Below are 22,375 nucleotides of genomic sequence, written 5' to 3'. Positions count from 1 at the left end.
TATGTACAATACTGTATAAGCCACTGTTGTGTAGCAGCCTTTGAATTCACCGGAGTGGGCAGAGCAAGTTTTATAGAGTGTGTGTCCCAGGCAGAGAGTAGCTGTGCTTTACCCTCCGGCCAGAGAGCTGTAGTCCATCATGCCTTGATATTTCCTACATCAGTCAGCTACTTCTGGCGTGACACAACTGCTGACGACCTTCAGCTCTCGAGATTCAACAAAGAGGGTTTTAATTTACCACAATGCTGGACTCTGACTGTGCTCCCATAACCGCCCGGCCAGCACCCCACATTTGTCAGTGGTGTACACCAGTGGGAAAATCCTGTGGTTGAAATGGAATGGTGAGAAAAAGGTGGCCAATAATGTGTGGTGGCCTTACCATCGGTGTTTTGTAAAAAAAAATATAGAGAAACTTGTGGCTTTGTGAATTTTTTTCTCAATTAATGCAACAGAAATGAATGGTGGATCTATTTGTTCCTCTTCCCTTATTATAACCACGGGTTGAAACATAGTAACAAGTTGCTCATGGTCAGTGGGCTGAATCATACAACACAACCTTGGATTTATACTGGATGCCCTTTGTGATGCAACCCGGGGTTTTGGAAGATAGTGAGTGAACAATTCAACCGTAAATCACAAAACATATAATAGGCTACTCTGTACCTACAGTCATTTTTGATGTGGGAGTCATTTAATATGAAAGTTTGAAATTTAAACGTATTCTACTGCTGTTTCTAATACTCAATTAAATACCTCAAATGAAAGATGTGCTGTGATAGGAGGAAAGAAACCTACCGTGACATGCTTCCAATAATTTCAGGTGGCCTGTGCCGAGTGAAAGATAAAATCAGAGCAATGAAAAGAGGCCGCCTGTCTAAAGCCTCCTGTCTTTTTTGAGTTTCATTGTAATGCATTATTTCACGGGTAGTACTACCTACTGCACTTTGGGATGTAGTACTACAGCCAATGTGAAGTGTGAGTGGAATTTAAAGTAGCGATGGTCTTCAAGTCAACTCAGCTGCCCGTTAATTATGACGCCAACATTGAGATAGGCTATTACTGCAACGCTTCCTACAATGATGTCAATGCAGCTCTTTCAAAAAGGATGGCCGGCACGGAAAACCCATTAGGTCTGCCTCATGAGCTCTGTCAGAAACTGAACATGGTTAGACGGTGGATAGAGAAGAATTGTATCCTGTTTTTCCTCTGTTGCCACAAAGATGGTCTGAAAGATGTAAGAGACCAGAATGGTTGTGTCCCCTTTTCCACCTAAACACAGTGGTCTCAACTGTAAACCTCCTGCTATTGAGTTAACCATGTCTCATACGTCTTTGACACCAACATTAGTTGGGAAAAGTAGCTTATTTGAAAAACAAAGGCGATAGTATCCTTTACCATTGGCAGAAGAGGAGTTTTCCTTTCTGTTTCCCCACAACCAATGATTCATGTTTATCGTCACAAACATGCCGGAGACCAAGACTTCGGGAGTGGCCTGCATCTTGCATGATAGGTGCGGGTAAGCTGTTAAACGCCCAAGAATCAATCTGCCAAAATACAGATGAAGCACAAATCAGCATCTTCACCAGGGTGGCTTGTTTCCATCACTGCTAACAGGAGCCGGAGCCAATAAAGAGCCATGTGTACTGCTGAGTCATTGGACTTGGGAGTGAATGCCAATTGTATCTATTCCCATTACAGACAAGCGCTGGGTGTTCGTTGGTGTCAGTTGTTTTTTGACCCTTGGAAAAGGGGCATTATTGTTAATTTATGTCTGGTGTTGGTTGGTGGCTTTTTCTATCACAACAGATTCTCCCAGCACAACTTGTCATGTCCAGATAAATGGTCAGGTCACCCCGGTGTCACCTTTCAACACTGGGTATCCATTTTGCATCATTTTTCAAAGTATTTGACTCTGCATTTATTAATGATAGCAGAGTTGTGAGGTTGGGCTGGATGGTGGATGTACAAACCACACTGGTGTCCCACCACAGACCAGGGTTCAAATCCGGAGTTGTGTCTGTGGTCGGGCCTAGGCATCAAGAGCACTTAGTTATGGTTTGGGAAAGATTGTGGTATGTTTCAGCACATATAAAGTACGATTTCAAAACCATAATGCTGCCACACCTCATGCCTGCAGACTCTTGGCTGCGATATGCCTGAAATGTCATCATTAATGGGGTTTTTTCTGATATGGACATATATTACTTAAATAGGGCTTTTGTTTTCACATTAATTAAACAGAAATACCAGAAATAGAAGTGTGTATTTTCCACGATCTCACATGAACCTAGCTTGGCAGTATGTTACACAAGCAAGCCCTCAACCTGCATAGCCTTATAAGTTGTATCTATTCTGGAGCCATATGATGAATTTGCACCAGCTCCTATCAGAGAATATTCAGATAATTTAATCACTGATCAATCTCAAACCAGAAGTCTTACAGATAATATTCTCTACTTCAAAAGAACACAAAGGCAACAACCAGGTGCAAAAAGATCAGGTTCAAGGGAATATTTACAAGAATAACAAGGGCAATATGCAAAATGAAATAAATGAGCCATGGAACCATTGATAAAAAGCAGATTGGGTTAGTACTTTTTTATGGTTAGTGGCGTCATGGTTACAAGTCCTGTGGTCTTTAAACTCATTTATCCACCAAGGACAGTGTCATGACACAGGGAGATGAATACACAATTTTGGCTTGTTTGTTATGACAATAACTCCCATTTCTCCATAACATGTCCCTAGTACATACATGATGCTCTGCTGTATGATGAGGTAGCTCACATGAAAGTGATGACCCATTAAATGTAGCTGGATCATTTAATTAGGTAGAGTAATGAAGTTTATGACTTGGCTAAATTTAATTAATAATTATTCTCAATATATTTATCAATATCCCACTTAAAAGCAACAACTTGTGTGATTATTAAGTAATTTTGTTTGAGACGGATGTGCTGCTTTGGCATAATCACACCCAACTACAAACCTATTCCACTTTAAGTTTTGTATGTAACATAATATTTAAAGTTCTTTGTCGGAAACATTATAATTGTATTCTTTTCATTTATTTTTAGTCTTCTCTGCTCATTATCTGCTGCTCTGTCCACACGTTTTTGCAGATTTCCAAAACCTCTGTTTCTGTGTATCCATGTACAAATGTAAAGATGTGTATTTGGGAAACAATCTCATGTCAACTTACCTCGCTCATGCCCACTGTTGCTTTGTGTAATGCATCAGAAACAACAACAATGGCGGCTCTATACCAGTTTCTGTATGTTTGGTTTGTGTGTACATTTGACAGCATTGCAGCATTGACGTCTGCAGAAAGTTGATGTAAAACAAAAGATTTTTTGGCGGGGAGGGGAAATTATCTGTTCCAAAAAATATAAGCAGTAGTGTATAAAAGGCATGTGTACTGGGAAAGACTTTTTTTCCAGAATCAACAAATTCTGCCCATGATACAGATGCCAGTCACCAGATAGCCTGTTTAACACAACAGTGGTGACATGTTTTAGATTTGCCAGTTACTGTAGATATGCCAATTTATGAATGATCAAATATCTGTTTCTACATGTGATCTAGGAAGGGATTATTTACTTGCCTGTACTGAGTAGGCAAGTAAATAAAACTTACTTGGACTGAGCTGAGTAGGGTTGTGCTGTCGGTCTGGAAAAAGGGAAGGGAGCTCTGACACCACTGGTGTCGCCATTACTGATCTGTACACCTCACTGCAGACATGTTGAATAGTGAATCACCAGTGTGCAGACTGGCTCAGGATTCTAGCCAAAACAAACTCACAGTGTTGAGCTGAGAAAAATCAGAAAACAAATCTGATGTCCAGTCAGTTGGAAGAGATAAAAGGACCCAGCTCACCTCTCACCTCATTCACACATTTGTCCTTCTGGAGGACATATTTCAAATCAAGCTGTCATCATCACAGGGATAGGTTTTATGGTCTCAGCTGTCCCCATTAACAAAGCATGAAGGGTGACATATCACAAATGCTGTGAACATGCCAGTCTCCCCGCTGAGCCCCCGAGTGCAGGGACCACAAACGTGTTAAAATCGGCTTTGTGAACACTCTGCACTGCAGATTGTTATGAATACTTACACAATACATGTGCCGTGCTGGGAACTTTGTACGACACTTTTATGCAAGTAAACAGTACGTGTTTGGTTCCTAGCATTACAAAATATGTGTAATAAGGGGTGGTAATGGAGAGAGTCGAGTTAAGTCCAGGGGGTATTCTGAGGCAAGCACTTCAAATTAGGATGCTTGGATGAGCTTGTAGGGATAGAGAGAATCTTTTTTTTTTAATAACCAACCCAGTGCATTTCATACTCTTAAATCAGACAAGGATTAATAGACAATTGATGCACATGCAATGAAAAATGTACACAATTTGGAGAAACAGTTTATTAGTAATCTGAGTATTAGGGAGATGGATATTTTCCATTTCTGTAATTTGAGAAGAATAATGTTGAAATACTGAGTTTATACTCCAAAATCGTGAACCAATCTCATTTTGAATCTATGAAACTCTTTTGAATATACTTATGATAATGTGGTGCTGATGTGCCAAAATATTAAGTATTAGGTCTTTTGAGAAACATATCCAAATGTATAACTTAAAAAGACGCTCATTCCTCAATTCTAAGGCAGGCGACAGGCTCATCTTTTGATGTTCCCCTTCTGAAATGACACGTCGCCTAAAATGACTTTTTACATGTTATGTTACAACTTTATTCTCGTAATCTCAGGAAAAGTTTGCAAAAGCATCAAAAACAGTTTTTGATATGTATTTATTCCCACAAGACAGATTGGAAGACAAAGTGGACTGAACTGATTTACTAGTTATTAACATGCAGTCAATGATAATGTTCTATACAGGAGGTTTTGTATATCATAGTGTTTTCACACACTGCAGTAGCTGCATCTGTATTGGATGGTCCGTTTCATGCTATTCAGCGTATTTGCAGTGGTTGTTGATTATCTCAGCATTTACTTTGTCTTTCTCTCCTTCCTACACTGCACATGGAGCATCATTTAGATTATCAGCACAAATACAGTTCTGTGATGCCTTCCTCAGCTACTCTCATTCCCTATTTTTTCCTTGTCTGATGTAATAAACAGTGATACAGGCTTAGTGTGTCTTAAATGGTATATTGTCAATTGTGCAGTGGGGAGAAAATGACTTTTGCTGAGCTCGCTGTATATGTACATAAACAGGATGGCAGAGAAACTGGAGAGCCTGGAAAGGTCTAAGAGAAGGTGCTGCACTGGGTAACCTTATGAAGTGTTGCCTATCGCTGTAGCTGGCCCTGCAGAAGTTAGAAACACGTGTGACTGTTCAGAATTGCGCGTGATAATCTCAGTGATTATTTTGGATAACTTAAAATGAGGTGCATGTGGATACAGAGGATGTTTCTATACATGCTGTAATGATAAACGTTCACCTAGGTAACCTTGTTTAGGGAAAGGACAGAGAAGAACACGTCCTTTCCTGGAACCGTAACGCCACAGCAATGTGACATTGCAGTTGTATCGGTCAACTAAGAATAAAACAGAGAAGATTGACGAGGTGAGTGTTAGAGTCCCTGATAGCTTTACTGGGGTTGATGGATAGATTCCTTTGTTTCACCCCTATTATTTTGGTCACAAAAGTTTCATGTAAATATCCTCTATGTCTCTGAAGTCCGCTATATTGTTAGTTGGTGTAGATCAAGATCAGTTTTGGTTCAGGCTAAAAAAAGAGGCTCTTGGATAACGCAACTTCCCTCCTCGTGTAGCTGTAATGCTAGATTGTACCCAACAGTAAAACTTAACTATGGGTCGTTAATAAGCTGCTTGCACAGGCAGCCATTGAGCTCCTCTCCTTTAGAAATGTGTCGGTTTTGATGTCATTACACTGTCAAAATACTGTGTTTGATTGTTTAGCCCCAAAACAAAGACAAATTAAACATGGCACTTTCCCTAAATAAATTTGAATTTTATGTTAAGTGATTATGTGAGGGGAAAAAAAGTAATTTACCTTCAGACAATTCTGTTTAGGGGATTTATATTAAGGCTGTGCGTTCGAATGAAGAACATAGGTTCCCACTGAGAAATGAACGAAAATCTGATATACCTAGAATGACACCAGAGTGCATGCCTCCACCAAAGTCCAATACTCCCCTAGTGAGACCACATTTAAATTCACTAGATTCATATTTTCATTCGGATCTGCACCAAATTGCCCACACTCATATGTATCAGTTCCCTAAAAGTCAAGTTTCAATCAATTATTCTTTGAGAAATCAAGGAAAATGTGCAATCTTGTGTGGTATATTCACCTAAATAGACCCCTTTAACACAGGTATAATCAAGAATGACATGTTTAAGCATGCAGCCCCCATCCTCAGATTCTCAGTAATTCTTTTATGCATTTCTCGTTAGTTCTCTCCCCTAGGGAATGATCTCTGATCTGTTAATGGATGAGTTTAGAGCATGGGTTTTTGTCTATTAAGCACGAGGCATGTCCTTATGAATTCATCGTTTCATTCACATGTTATGCACTCAGACACATGCAGTCATGCACCTCTCAACCATGGGATGTGGGACGTTGTCATGGGCGTAGGCAACCTCTTTCTAGAGTCCGTCCTGATCTGTGAGCTTCTTTGTAATAAAACTTAACTATACAAGCAAGTTCTGGGTCTATGGAGAATTCTTCCTTCAGCATCAACTTCACCATCATCTACTTCTCGGCTGCCCAGAGTATACGATACTTGCTTACAAACAAACACGCGGACATGGACGATAACATAAATTTCTTTGTAATTATGCAAGGCAAGTTTATTGTTTGTATTGCACCTTTCAACAACTTCAGAGATAAATATAAATATTGAAATGTCCGTCTATATACATAGATAACCTCAGCTAATGTGCAGATAGTGGGGCAGTATGTCAAAAGTCATGGACCCCAGTCATGGCCGGGCTGTGTATCCATCAAAATGATCTATGGAGTAATCTGTTGTGATCCGTCGATGATTCCAACTGAAGGAGCGTAACTCTATATTTTGCTGTTTAACAATGCTAACCACTAAAAACAGCCAATCGGTGCCAGGACCACAGGAACGCGAGTCGGACTCTATCTCTACGGCAGCGTGTGGCCGTACCTGTAATCACCTGATCTCATGGCTACCGGCTGCATTCACGTTCACCAGTCTGATGCAGCTCGGTGCCAGCTCAGCCTGCAGCCATGTCATCAAAGGGTGGTCACCTGTCTCTGTCTGCCGTTTAAACCGCCTGCGCTCAACTGATCTAATTTTCCATTGACCCAAATGAGTCCCAGCTGCGGCCTGATCTTGTTTGTAACGGAGAAGCAGTAAATGCAGCCGCCAAACTGCGGGTCAGTTGCAGTGAGACCGGTGAGCAGAATAGATACTTAATTGACCGAATATGAACGAGTGGGGGAGCATGTGAGCAAACGCAGGCGCCGCAGCACTTCATATCCCGCTTCCGATGTATTAGACTGTATGTAACGTAAGTGTGATTGATCCTATAATATCATTTGCGTCCTGTGAGATAACTGAGACTCCATGCTGTACACGCGCCGCTCGTCTGCAGGCTGTTTGCGGAGCCCTCTTCCTCGCGCAGCACTTTTACCCTCTGTGAACATGGCTGCTGATTGATGGGCGCGGGAGATCAGCAGCAGCCTGCGTTTGCCAGCCGCAGCTATTCAATGATATATGAAAGCAGTTCTATCAGGACCGGTGAACACTTTTGCAATACGGAGGACAATCTCTTAGTCCGTGTGCCGCCACATGTCAAATGGCGCGGCTGCTTTGCATAGGGGCTGATAGTGCAGGCCGTCGTAATTCAGTCTCAAAGTAATGCCCATTCAGCACAAGCAGGAGTGCGTTGTCAGAATCCCGGGATGGATGTTGGGGCATGTACAAGTGATATCTATCCTGATGAAGAGAGAACGCCCAGTGATTTATTACGGAGCGAACACAGGGGAAAATGCTGGAAGTGCGCGCCTCACCCCCCTCCCCTCCTTTGCCTTCACTTAGATTTTCTATTTGAATTAAATGAGGTGTGCATGTAGGCAGACAGAGGAGGGGGCAAGGGTGCTGAGAGATAGCATGCAGCAGAAGGGACATACTTCATCTTCCCGTTCAAAGTGTTGTTTTCAGCAACTTTGAAATGAAGGAGAGAAATGCTAAGAGAATTGCAGCAGAATGCATCGCAGTGAACTGAAAAGCATAGGCACCCCAGGTCAGATGCTGGTGAGGCGTCCCGCACACGGGGCTTTTTTCTTCCCCCCCCCCCAATTAATTCTCCTTCTCCTCTTAAACATCCCCAGTGTCTTCACTTTTTGAACCTGGGGTGATTGATGGGAGGCGTGTCCTTGACAGGGCCGGGAGAGGCTGGCCAAGGGCAAAATGCGGCGGCTATCCAATTGTTTCACATAGATAAACAAGGAAAGAAATGTCATTTACAGAATCAGGAGATAGATGCGGCCAACCCTCGCTGCCGGGAGGTGGGCTGGAAAGCCCATCTCATTACCAAACACCAACAGTCAGCTATATGAAAACACGCTTCCACACAAAGACGATGTGAGCATCACATGGGTCCAAAGTCAAAAACTAAAACAAGTTGGTGTAGTGTAAGTATTCTAACCAACAACGATAAAATCTAACGATAAAACTAAGAAATGTATTGTAGGCCTACGCTGTAGTTATATTTGTAGTTATACTAACAAGATTTTGCATAGTAGGAAAATATGCTTTCCGTCAATATAATACTGAAGTCATACTGATGACAACTGCACTTTGGCATCTTTATAAACCGTGATACGATCATGACACTGCACTCCGAGGTGATCTGGATTAGAAAAATAACCTGAAAACCGTTTCGTGTTTTTTATTACTTTCATGCAACTGTTGCATTTTTGATAAAACTACAATAACTTAATAACTAACTCATTCAATTTCTTACCAACTTAATAACTTAACTCAGTGCAGGAACTCAGTAGTAAAACTTCAGTCAAACTGTAGTTGTTTGTTGTATAAGAACACCTTCCATTAATTATCTTGTATAACCTCGTATCCGAAAGGACGAGATCGCGGGTACAAGCGGCCGAGATGAGTTTTCTCAGAAGGGTGGCTGGCGTCTCCCTTAGGGATAGGGTGAGAAGCTCAGTCATCCGTGAGGAACTCGGATTAGAGCCACTGCTCCTTTACTTAGAAAGGAGTCGGGCAAAGGTGGTTCGGGCATCTGGTAAGGATGCCCACTGGGCGCCTTCCTTGGGAGGTGTTTCAGGCACGTCCAGTGGGGAGGAGACCTCGGGGAAGACCCAGGACTAGGTGGAGAGATTATATCTCAACACTGGCCTGGGAACGCCTCGGGATCCCCCCGTCAGAGCTGGTCAATGTGGCCCGGGAAAGGGAAGTCTGGGGCCCCCTGCTTGAGCTGCTCCCCCCGCGACCCGACCCCGGATAAGCGGATGACGATGAGATGAGATGATGAGAACCTCGTATTCCACATGCGACTGGAGAGAGCAAACAACAGGTTTGAAGAAAATGCCCCTTCCTCCAGGATCCCATCAGTTTTGGAGTTTCCGATCAGAGCTGCAGGACAACGCTGCCAAAATTCATGTGACTCGCAGGCTTGCAAATGTGTGGGCAAATCTCTGAAAAGTGGGTTGTCGTAAACTCAACTCTGAAATAACATCCGCAATGTTTCTAAATAACAATTGGCCCTTTCAAAACTCAGGTTTTAGAACTTAATTTTTTCATCGTACGTACACCAAACGGATGAGAGACGAGAGATGAAAAGAGTTCTGAAGGTTTTATAAAGGAAAACTCAAAGAACTTTTCTTTTCAGCCAAACAAAAAAATTTTCAACTCTTCAAAACTTAGTTTAAATCACGCAAAACCTTTTTATTGCATTAAAACATTTCAGTTTCAGAATATAACCTCATACTTATCTCAGAGTACAGGTCAGGAACCGACCTATTAAACTTCAGAGCAGATCTGGATCAGCTAATCCAGAATCCTTTATACCATCTTGGATTTTATGAGATACAGCATTTTTCAACATTGTCATCGATTTCAAGGAGAATATGTGTGCATGGATCCAATGTATCGAGCACTTATTATCTATTCTAGGTAACCACTGTACGTTGCATTAACAGATGGTCTAGATGTTAACTTACAAATTGCACAAAGCCTAAAGTACTTATCCCAACAAGTAAAGAAGGTGTCTGTCTTTAGTTCTCTCATCGAGTTATGACTTTTAAACGTAGTGCGAAGTGGTTCATAATCAGATCGTCTCCAAATATTCAGAAATTCAATCCGTTTTACAGTATACCTGTAGTGTATATTCATTGAGGAACTGGAAGGTCTGCTGGACTTCCTTCATTTACAGCCTGCAAAGTGCTCATTTATATTGTCCGCTCTCCATTAAACGCTGACAAGTCCATGAAACAGATCCGTCCATTTTGTCTCCAAGGTCTCAAACCTCTACAGTTCCAATACAGAAGTCCGTATATCTCACGGATGTTTTCCTGTAGTAGCACAACACACCTCTATGTCTCTCCATCTCCGTCCTTCTTCTTTTCAGTCTTTGAACCCACACTGTCACATTGTCCGTTTTTTGTCTCATTGTCTCGAGTGTTTTCTTTTCCTAGCTTTACATTTATGCGTTTTGTTTTTGATATGCTATTTTTCCCCCTGTTTTTGAGTCTGTCATTTAAGACTTTTGTTCGTCTCGCTGCCTTTGCTTTGTTCTTCCGTTTGAGGTGAAATGTTTTTCTGCCTCTTTTTTTTTACCTCATCGCGACGACGTGACTTTCTCTCCTTCTTTGTTGTATCATTTCATGTGCAAATAAATGAACTTTAAACTCTAGATGGCAGTGCAGGAGAAGCAAAGGGTATTAAGCAGTGAGATTAATATGAGAAGGAAATAAAAAGGTCTCAGAGGTGAAGATTTTTTTTTTTGGGGGGGGGGGGTTTGCATACAACTTTCTCATAACTCTTGTGCACTTCATGTGCAGTGATGACGGCATCACTAGAGCTGATACATTTGTCTTTAATTACATTTTTGGGCATTTCTTGCTAATTAAACACCAAAAATTCAGTTTTGGGCATTTATCTGATCGCCAACATTTATCAGATGCCAGGAAAGGAGGGGAAAGAGATGGGATATGACATGGAGAGGTCTTCAGCCATATGTCACTGCTTTATGCTTTTAGGGCACTCCACTCTCTCACATTGTATGGCCTGGTTGTCTTTATTCTTAGAAAATGCTTTAGTTGCTGCATTGGTCCCAACAGCTTGAACAAAAGAGAAGCTTGCGTATTGGTCACAAATTAATATATTAATGTACTAATAAAGAGCTAATTCATGAGATAATTCATGTGTGCTACTGTCCTACTCTCCTGAGACGTATTAGCCATGATCATTGAGGGAGATCTACACATAATTACCATAGGTTAATATAATTATGCAGCCAGCTTCAGAAAGGACGTTGGAATACACGGCGTGCCACAGAGGATTAACTGCACATATAAGGTTACACAGGAGATTAGCTTGGACACGGCATCGGTTAAAAGAGACAAAGACGTCTGCTTTGCCAGAGGAAAAAAAAGAACAGTATCCACAACATCTTCAGCTTTTTTACCTGTGCAGTTGAGTTTTTTTCCTCCACAAAAATGTTCACTTCAAGATTCATAAAACTCACGGTCATAACGGCAATAATTAACACTGTCAATCTGTGACTTGCTGAATAAATTAGGCCAATAAGTGAATTAATTATAAGTTGGAGCATAAAAGGACTATTAAATGAATCATACACTTCTTTAGCCAATGGTTTCCTAATGGCTGCAGGATAAAATCTAGCACTAGGGTACACTTTGTCCTCAAGTGGCATTTATTTTCAGGCTGCCTTTCTGTTAGAGCCTGACTGATATATTGTGTTGCTTATATCTAATATCGACTGATATGAATCGGTATAGGCATTAATGATTATGTTGATATGTGACAATAGAAAACCTTTATTTTACAACATGTAAAATGCAGAAATATATCCGTTTATGTTTTATATTTCATGTTTATTGGCTTGATAAAAATTATATATATATGTGGTTGTATTTGCGTTATCTTTTTATTTACAGTTATTCATTATACAGTTTATGGTTAAACTGTAAAATATCAAAGATATTTCTTTGTCACAAGGGTTTGATAAAGGCATCTTAGGAATCATGACAATTTTTTAAATAATATATATACATATTGTCTAACGGTATCTGAATTTTTCGAGTCCCTAATATTGGCATCGCCATTAAATCCCAAAACTCCATAAGGCTGGGGCTATACTTTATTATAATTATAGATTAAAAACCACCTTAAAGAGTCTCTATATATCTTTTCTTTTAAAATCATAGTTTAACACAGAATGCATCCCACACTTCATATTGTGTTTGCTATAGCAATAGTCTTCATGCCTGTCAAATCTATATCCAGCTCTATATGTCTATTGACATAATACAGCATCATTTTAAATTTTTCTAAATCTTTCCATACTCAGTAAGGAACTTGCAGGTTGAAGCTACTGTTTAACCTAAAAATAAGTTTTTGATTCACTTCCATGTCCAGATATTTCCATAGAGAGAACGGACAGATTATTTTGCATCTTAAACACGACCATTTCATCAACTTTATACATTTTCAACAGTGTTTTATTCTAAGAGCATGCAATTGAACTAAAATCTACTAAAACTGATTAAGGTTTTAGATTAAACTAAAGCTTCTAATTCACTCTTCATCCTTTTGGAGCCCCTTTAATAATGTTCCTCTCGGGATTGTGATTTATGAGTCGGAAAGTCCACTGGTAATCTGTGCGGTGTTTCATAATTCACTGACAAAGTCTGTGTATGTATGTAGGAGGCATTGTTCATGTGCGGCTTTTAGTGTGGAATCTAATTAGGCTTCATATATCAGGTCCGAGGTTTGTGACAGGATAGGACGATAAGATGAGGCCACCTTTACTTTATCCCGTCTCTCTGACTTCCTGTGATGTACTGCCTCTGCTCTCCTGCTTTACCTCATCATTTTCTTTTGCCCCCTCTTCTGTCCCTTTTTCCTTCTGTTTGCCGGAGCTGCTTTAATGATTTCCCTCTATTTACCAGCAAACAGCGATCTTACAATGATGTTTCCTTATTCGTAGTTGCCTAAACAGCAAACTGTATTTTTTACGGCTGCTCGGCAGAGTTTGTTCGAGCCATTTTTCAGATAAATTATTATTCTCTGACAATAGTGAACGCTGCAGTGATGCCATGTGACCTTTATTTAATCAGGAGAATCCCAGTGTGACTGAGATTTCATTTTGAGGGGGCCATGTAATAAAAAAAAAAATACAAGGGTATAAATATCATCATATACTTTAGAGAATAGAAGATAATCAGCAAAGTACTGTTTAATGATCAACATACAATTACAACAAGAACATTATCACAATAAAGTCAGTGGCTGTGTGCAATAAATATCTGCAACACTGTAAACTAGAATGGCATTCAGAGCACGTATGCCAAGAACCAACAGTCATTGTAAATGTATCCAAGTCGTATGGCAAAGCCAACAAAACAACACAGCTCTGTCATAATCCCTATCAAAATTACGAAAGTAAGATTTTTCATCACGATCCATGAATTAGATCCATGCAGGGAAATCAGGAATATGTCAATAATCTTGCAATTTTATAAAATCCTGGATCTGCCCTTTTGTCCAGATCTACCCCAAAATGTAATGGGTTCTTTCTCGGCCCCCGAGACCCATCCTTCCATCAAGTTTAGTGGGAATCTGCGATGCAGTGTTTTCACAATCCTTTCGATATTAAGCTAACAAACAAAAACAAAGGGACAGGAGTGAAAATATAACCTCCTTGGCAGATATAATTCATATTTTAATGAGATGGTTAAGTTTGAATTAAGTGTAACACACAGGTATAAACAAAATGAGAAATGAGTGTTCACGGTGGAGACAGACAGGACTGCAATATCGTTGTTTTCATTAACATACAATAAGTAATCCAAACATAACTCAAAACTAAAATATATTTAACATACACTTTTACTGTTTGGTTAGCAAACATGGTTATTTCAGCTAATGCTAACTAGTCATTAGTTAAAAGACACATTGTCCTCTATTAATTAACACATTAATGTAGGACGTTGTCGCGCTGCATGCAGCAAACAATACGCAAAGCTAATTTCGACATATTTAAGTTAAGATGCACGTTTCCTTGATCTTGAATTATAGCAATCTAAATGATGTTGCCTGGCCTCAGCAATCAAACAATCACCTGATTATTTAACTTGCCCGTTTTTTGTTGTCTCCAATAGACACACATTCAATTCTTTGATTAAATAAAAAGCATACAAGGTCTTTTGTACATAGTGTTTTCCATTTTGACATGCAGGGAGTCCTAAAATTAGTGGATCCTAAACCTTAGTGAATATATTGTTGTTCATCATGAGCAGAATGTGTTTTTTTTCTATAGATTTGTTTGAAATACTTTATTTGGGCTATTAACATCAGTACCACATCAGTACCACATGCAAAGCAAGACTTTTATTTTGAAAGTTGTCTACAAAAGTTAAAGATGAGCAGAGACACAATGTATCAGCCTAAAGAAGTGTTGTTTGTTGAAGGCAACTTATTAAACTGTTTGTATGTTATGTATGAGCATGGTGGCTCAGTGTTTGGCAAGAAAGTCTTGGGCGCCAATCTGTTCTAAAGTGGAATCTTCCTTTTTGGAGTTTGCATGTTCATGTCTGTGTGAGTTTCCCCTGAGTGCTCCAGTTTCCTCCCACAGTCCAAAGACGTTAGGCCATAGGTAATCATGGAAACTCTAAATTGCCTGTCCGTACGTGAGTTATCCCTGTGATAGACGAGCGGCCTGTCCACTGCACCCAATGCATGCTGGGATATAGGCTCCAGCTGCCCACAACCTTGAGCAAGAGCATGTAACCTATAGAAAATGTATTATATTATAAATTGCCAGTTGTCCCGGGTCACAGCAAACCACATTCATCACTGTGCGTCCGTGGTACTGGCCCGAAACTGCCATTAAACCTTTTGTTTGTTATTTTAAAGGTGAAGTTGATATCAAAAGTGTGTTTTGCGAATTTCTGAAGGGTGCAGTTCCTACTCTGGTTCTGTGAGAACGTGGGGATGTTTCAGGTCTTGAGGGTGCGGCATGAATAAATTCGGCCAACACACAGTAGTTCCCCGTAGTGACCTAAATAGATTCATTCATAAAAGCAACGTCCACGTTCACTACCTTGTGGCATAATAAAGCATCCAAACTGTAGACCCGCCTCCCTCTCAGGGTTCTCCAATGAGTTCCTTTAATGTAGTTCAGAAGCTTTACATACTTTTAGACAGATATTATTGATGAGACAGTCTTTAGATGAAATATATTCATTATTACAGTGAATGCCTTGTTTCATGTAGGCTACTGCATTAGCCCACCTTAGAATGGGGTAGGCTGCGTTCGGGTACCTAATGAATGTTAATAACATCCTGACAACAACCGTGGCCTATTTTGTTTAGTAATGATTTCATCAGTACATATGCATCAAAGTCGAATTTGCCAGCTTGTTTTAATGTTAGTGTTATTTATGTTTTTTTTTTTGACTGCACCAAACCCCCTGTAAACTTTAGAATCAATTCATCCGAGACAAAGGTAGCTGCGATGTTACGTGTGGTCACAAAACTCCGACGTGACCGGAACAGCAGAACAATGCCGGTGTTGAATTCGTTAGACCTGCCACAAACACTGTTAGTTGAAGCTGTCGTTCCAGCTCCTCCTGTACTCGTTCACATTCGTCGATGATACGTTTCGGTCTCATTAGCTTTGGCTTTGTGAGGATCTTCCACCCTTGATTCTGCTGCTCTCCGCCACGATGGAAATAATTAATGATACTTTTGTGTTAAACACGGAGGAAAGAATTTCAGCGCGACCAAACATATTGTTCCTTTTTTTTTTTTACATTTATTTTTGCGAAAGGGGCTTCGTGAGCAAGGTGGCCATTGAAAGCAAAACCAAACACCGACTCGACTGGATAAATCATCGTGCTTCTCTCGCAGCACTGTAGGGAAAATGCTGCACAGTTGCTATGGAACCCTCTGTTGCTAGGCAATGGGTTGATTATCTGAGTTTTTATATAAGAGGCAGAGTGGTATTTTCTCTGCTGTCCTGAAAATTTGTTTTTCAGGGGCGGTGCGACTGACAGGATCTGTGGATTAGTATGACAACGCTATCCTGGATTCTGATGAAATGTTTCCAGTTTGATGTGTGTGCTCTCTGGACTGCAAGGTGTGGCATGATGAATATTTAAACTCCACATTTACATGAGATACAAACATCATGATAGATTTCACTGTTGCCTTGAAAACAAAAGCACGGTGCCTCTCTTTTCCCCGCGCACTCCTATACAAACCATATGTCTGACTGCGGAGCCTCCTTAAGGGGCCACTTTAATCAGATTCCATGTGACGACGCTGTGCGCTGCGCACCGAGACCTCGACTCATCAGCTGGAAACTCATTTTCCTTGGCAACAGTACAGAATCAACCCAGATCTGCCAGAAGAGTTAACTCGGCTCCTAATCTCGGCACCTGTTTGCTGGTAATTTATTCTGCCTCATTTATTAAATATCCAATTTATAAGCAGTGGAGAATGGAGCTGGGGGGGAGGGGGGGGGGGGGGGGTAATCCTTATGTTGCCCTCTTGTGGTCGCGTTCAGATATCAGACTAATCAATCCTTTTTGTTTTGTTCTTTGTTCTTTTTTATTAATTTTGCAATGCACATACGTGTCGTGGGGTTAACGGATGTGTTGAAAAGGTCTTCCTCTCTCTGCGTGCTGTCTCCGTGTCCCTCTGAGCCTCAGTCCCATGCACACGTAGGCTTTACGTCAATGTAATATATTTGACATTCATCGTCTGATGGAGGATTTACGCAAACCTGAGTTTCTTTGTTTCTACTCTTTTCAACAGTCCCTGGTTTACAGATACCCATAGTCAAGTCACCAGCAAGTATCCAAAATGCAGATTAAATTTCACAAGGCTGTTGGTAACAGTGTTAATAGTAATATCTTATAAACTGATGAACTTTATTTGTGTTATTGAATCAAATGCAGCTCAAAGTGCTTCACGTAAGATGTTTAACAATAAAATGTGTGAGAAAAAATACTTTTTTTAATTTGTGGTGTCTATAAGTACAGACAGACTCTTCACTGTTTGATCGGGTTTGTTCACTGACCTCAGCGAGCAGAAGAACCCGATAGAAAATCGAAACGATAAGAAGCTGCCAGTCCCTTTTTGGCTTTAAAAACAAGTATTTAAAATCAACCTGGAAACCAGAGAATTGATGCCAATGCCAGTAAAGATAGAAAGATTCTTGCTCTTCAATTTTGAACAAGTTGCAGCTATCGATGTTTGTTTTTTTGGTAGGCCTTAGCGCATTCCATTAAAAAAAAGGATGACGGACTATGGAGATCAACCAAGTGTAACATTCTTAACATACCAGAGGATTAAAATTGTCGTATTTTGGGGGGGGGGGGGGAATTCCAAGAAAACAACACGTAGACAATATGTCAACTGGCGATATGTAAATAATACTTTCATCAAATACAAAGCAAATGTATAGATGAATGGAAGGACTTCACAAGATAAGTAAAAAACAGCATATTTTTACAATGCTGATTGTTGAAACTCCTACCACTGTCAATAAAAGATTAAATCATTTTTAATTATTATTCATTTTTGCATTAGCCTATTGATGTACATGATCATACAGAGGGAAAAAGATTTTAAAAATAGTATAATTATCAAACATCTGGCAGCGCTGGTGCTCACGACTGATGTTATCTTTAAAGGGAGTGAATTCTGTTTACAGTCACATATCGGATGGTTCCTTAAGCATTTTTATAAATTTCTGCAACACTGACCCAGGCCTTGTGATTTGGAGATGTTGAATATCTAATGTCCAGACTTGTAACAGGTCAGCCCAAATTAAGGTCGGGTCACACATACAGGAATGTTTTAGTGTTGAACCTTCCCCTCCTGTTCACTTCCAATCAGTGCGAGCAAGGAGGCGAATAAAACAGTAGCTTCCCGGGGCGAGGCAAATCGCAGCATGTCTTCTCAACTTTGGAGAACTTTGACTTTTCGCGTACGTGTGACCGTGCCCTTAGAAAACCCCTATTACGAGTGAGGAGCTCCAGTGCTGCCAGAGGCCTCACCCTCAGTGACAGATCTGCGCTGCCCTCCGTGGAAGTCAGGATGCGGCTTTAAAACCTACGACCATTTCTCTGCGCCGGACGTATATTGTTTTGAAATGAAATGCCATTACCAAAGAAAACATTAAATAGAGCGGCCTCGCCGCCCTCTAAATCTGTTTAGCTTGTTTGCCTCGAGGCGAGATAAGACTGTCAGACTGGAAGCCGAACGTGGCGACACATTGTTGGAGCTGAGAGGACGGCATAGACACAGATAATAAGTAAAGGAGGAGGACAGCTCGGCTGAATAGAAAAAAAAAAGAAACTGTCAACAAGGAGTGAGAAAATGATAAGCGCAGCGAGATGCATGACCGGCTGGGTTTTCAACACAGCAGCGATCGTGATTGCTAATGATTCCTTGAGCCGCGATCCAGGCCAGCAGTTCACACACGGCTGAGGTGTTGTGAGAATGATGTAATCACGAGGAGCTTTCCCAGGGATCATCAGACGGGCAGCACCACTGAGGCACCATATCATGTAAATGTTCCAGCATTTAGTCTCACTGTGCAGGTATGTAAATATTAATAAGGGGGTATTTCCCATTAAAATGAGAGGAGCTAGGCCCACATCAACCCAGACGCCTCAGCATTCATTCTGACACCACAGCTGCCCTCACTTTAACCCCAGGGTGCTGTAGATGATCATTCTTACCACATTCGCCATCTCCCTAGTTATTTATTGTCTATTACCAGGTGGAGCAGAAATTGAAAAAGAGGGTGATCGAATGTAGAATAGAAATGTTTCAGCTTCTAACCTGATGCATAATCTCTTTTATTAAACGCCCTATCTTGCCAGATAGAAACTCAATCCCTGGATCCACCCATTTATCGGGTTTTTATTCCAAACTGTAATGGGGTCTTCCTTGAGTCATGCTCCACCCTTCCACAAATGATATACGTGCAACCCCCTGAAGGCGGTTGTTCTGTGTGGAGTTGGCATGGTCTGTGATTGCCTAGGTTTTTCTCCAGGTAATCTGACTTCCTCCTGAAGTCCGAAGACATGCCGCTTAGGTTCATTTGAAACTCTGAAAAGGTTTTTTCTCTACGTGTCAGACCTGGATGGATGGATGGTCTAGCCCCTGTTCTTTGAGGGCCCTAAATGATCAAGATCAGTACAGGTTGTTTTTTTATCTAGTTTGTTTTAATGCACCATACTCTGTTTATACACAACAGCAAACCAGAGCTAGTGAAAACATTGATATGATAGAAATATTTGACAGGACTTCAGGATGTCTTTCACTCACTCTTTTCTTTTGTTTCACAAAATTCAACCTTCAATAAAGTAGAAAACTACAGTTTATTACACGACTATATTTAGGCCTTTTCCTGTTCAGTATCAGTACTGTTTTAAAAAAATTTAAAAATGTATTCAGTGGATAAAAATAAAGCATTTTCATGACAATGTGGGTTTTTTTTTTGTGTTCTTTAACACCGAAAGAATTATTTCAAGATGTTTTATTTAAAGTTGTTTTTAGATAAGTGTCATACCTCTCACAGATTTTGAAAGTGCGAGTGCAGGTCAGGTTTTATTTTGAGAACGCTGTGGTGACAAGGTGAGTGCTCCTGTATCACTGAAGCAGGGTCAACATATGCAGGGAGAGAAAGAGCGAGAGGGAGACGTTCAGTGCGTTCTGTTTTCATCTTGTGAACGAATGTACTTTGACATCTCCAGGGAAAACTTTTACTGGTTGCCTTCACAAAGTGCAATAGGAAATGGCCCTACATTTTCCTGTGTTTTCGTCAATTTTTTTTTTTTAAAGAGACGGGAGATGGGTCGGGGAATATGTCAAAGCTTCTGGGCGCTCAGTGGTCGTGTGAGCGGTGGGAGTGGGGGTGGGGGTGGGGGAAATAGGATTACAGGATACAAGAGAGGAGAGATGGGCCTTTTCAGTCAAGTGGTTTGCCGCATGGTTAATATTTTACCACCAGAATTTGAAGGGGAAACATCACAATTAACCAACATCTTCGGCAAGGGACCCATTGCAAAAGGGGATGTTTGAGACATTTACAGTAGATGGATCAGATTCAAGGGAAACAGTAGTAATAGATTTAATTTTAGCTGTAAAGTTTCTCTTCATTATCTGATGTTATCGTCATTGTCCATTCCAGCAGAGCTTTACAGTAGAAAATCTTGTACGTCTCTTTTTTCTCGGTGATGTCTTAGATGAGTACAATCGTGGCGGCCTGCCTTCAGGCTGCAGAGGTATGTCCTGATGCTGATGCCTCAGCATCGTGGGGATGGCACAGGATGGTACACAGCTCCATCGGGAGCAAAGCGCACAAATGTCGGCTCATTTAACTAGCTTCTATTTTAGACATCTGTCTGTATGTGGAACACAAATCTCGGGAATCCTATAATCTTTTCGACTAATCACTTTACATGTGTATTGTTAATATTCCAGGGGATCCAGCAGTCTTGAGTGTGGTGCGATCTGGACGCAAGTGACAAGCGCTCTGCAGCGGACAGTGGGGGGGGGGGGGGGGGGGGGGGGGGGGGGGGGGCGACAGTGTGCCTTCAGGCTGCGGATGTAGTCCTCGGATCAACAGCAGTGGTCCCCAACCGGGTCACATCGTGGGTCAAAATCACCACCATATCAATTGATTATTTTTATTCCACCATTCAGGCATATCGGGTACTGATCTCTGTCCCTGCAGCCTCATTCATAGAATCACTCCATTTTGGTTATAGCACAATATTTAATATTTCTTCTGCCATGCTTTATATCAAGCCAAATTAAGGAGACCATCTTTGAAAACATATCACCAGTTAAGTAAATCATTCCAACGTTGACATAAACCACACACAGTCACTTTCATTTTAGGAAAAATATTGACAATAAAAATCTCCACTGCAGTTAAACCCATTCCAACCAGGCAGAAAGGATACTAGTGGTTAAGGATTTATTTGTTGAGAACCAACTTGCACCGTGTCCATTTGTTAACCTCTGCATTAACTGCTCCTCACACAGCTGCCACGGGGTTTACCACGCATTCTAAAAATGTTTGAGCCCAGGTGGTGCTCAACACATGCGTGTGTGCCAATACCATTTCATTTCCAAGCTGCATCACAATAGCGTCCAGATGGGTTCATGCATTAATATGTTTGATGTAAGTTTGTTGAGGTTTTTTTTAAATGTGCATTCATCGGCACGGTGCTTAAGGTGAGAGACTCTTCATCACGTCGTGCGATGGGATTTATGGAGAATAGTCCCGGTGCCGACACAGACTGAGGAGTGCACAGGGCGCGATGCAGGATCCGACCCTGGCAGCGCGCCCTGCAGGAGGCCGCTCCGAGCCGGTTGGAGTATGCAAACGTTTGTTGAAAAATATGTTCCAGCCTTATTCCACGATAACCTTGGCTTCGCCGTTGCTCCGGGTCAGTGTGCCTTACGGCTGCAGATTGTGTGTGGGGAGGGGCTCACATCCTATTAGGCTTTCATTCAGCTCTATTCGTTTCAGAGGGTGGGAATACACTCCCTACAAATGTTTGAAATCATGCTCATTATTCATTTTATACAACCGGATGTACAATGAGCTCCATGATCTAAATCCATGAAAATGAAATGATTTAGTGGATTAGCGGATCCGTGCAGTTATTGCGGTGATAAACATTATAGTTAGTGAGGGTAAAGTGCAGCTCGTCGTTATTTCAGGGTGTTGATGGTGTTTGGACATCCTAGGGTTATATTAGGAATTTGTATAACTCATCAGTTTCCACGGGCTCTGCACTGTGCACGTCCGCAACCCGTGGACATCGCTGTGACTGCTTGAAAGTTGCAGATCTGCTCTGGTTAGAGAAGACGTTGATTTAATTTGGTTTTTCTCTCTCCATTATTCCGTCTGTTTTGTGATGCTGTGCGGTGCGTGCTTCAGCTCAGTGTTGGAATGAATCACCCAGTCCTGTGTGAGTCACAGTGGTCCGTAACTGTCTGTACCTCATCCTGCTGTTTTCGCATCAAACGTGCAAACGATATCACATCACATTGTTACAACAAATTAAGAAACGCTGACTCCAGTGTGACACAGCGCTAATTATACCTTGCAAAT

This window comes from Pleuronectes platessa, chromosome 15 (assembly GCF_947347685.1).
Source record: "Pleuronectes platessa chromosome 15, fPlePla1.1, whole genome shotgun sequence".
Taxonomy (NCBI): Eukaryota; Metazoa; Chordata; class Actinopteri; order Pleuronectiformes; family Pleuronectidae; genus Pleuronectes; species Pleuronectes platessa.
Note: the sequence above shows the minus strand (reverse complement) of the source record.